The sequence below is a fragment of the Trachymyrmex cornetzi genome, unplaced genomic scaffold (assembly GCF_001594075.2).
Source record: "Trachymyrmex cornetzi isolate Tcor2-1 unplaced genomic scaffold, Tcor1.1 scaffold118, whole genome shotgun sequence".
Lineage (NCBI taxonomy): Eukaryota > Metazoa > Arthropoda > Insecta > Hymenoptera > Formicidae > Trachymyrmex > Trachymyrmex cornetzi.
In genome coordinates, this window is record NW_017295740.1 from 37724 (window position 1) to 38216 (window position 493).

The following is a 493-nucleotide window of genomic DNA, read 5'->3' on the forward strand; positions in this document are numbered from 1 at the left end:
TGTGTGTGTGTGTGTGTGTGCATCCGATGTGCGTCGTCCGACGCTCTGCAATCAATCAGAAAACAGGATTCCGATGGATTTTGCTTCGTATCGTCGGAATATTGATTGGATGATCTGAAATACACCAATAACAGCGAGTGCTCACGGATCCGCTCCGCAACAATTGAGTCTGCCAAACGCAACCATTCTTTCTGGAGGGGAGGGGATGCGCAATGTGATCTATTACTACGTTTACACGGCACTCTTTACGCCGAAGTTATAACATTGATGTTATGAAACTGGCCAATGATAGCTATTCCTCTGAAGAATGGAATGACTGTGATTGGCCAGTTTCATAACATCGATGTTATAACTTCGGCGTAAAAAGTGCCGTGTAAACGTAGTATATGACTACATTTAGGGTGATGTCCCATGCAGCGGATCGTGCGTAAGCGGATTCGCGTATCGCCAATCACAGAATCATTCTCTTAGATCTGTTTGCGAAATTTGCAAA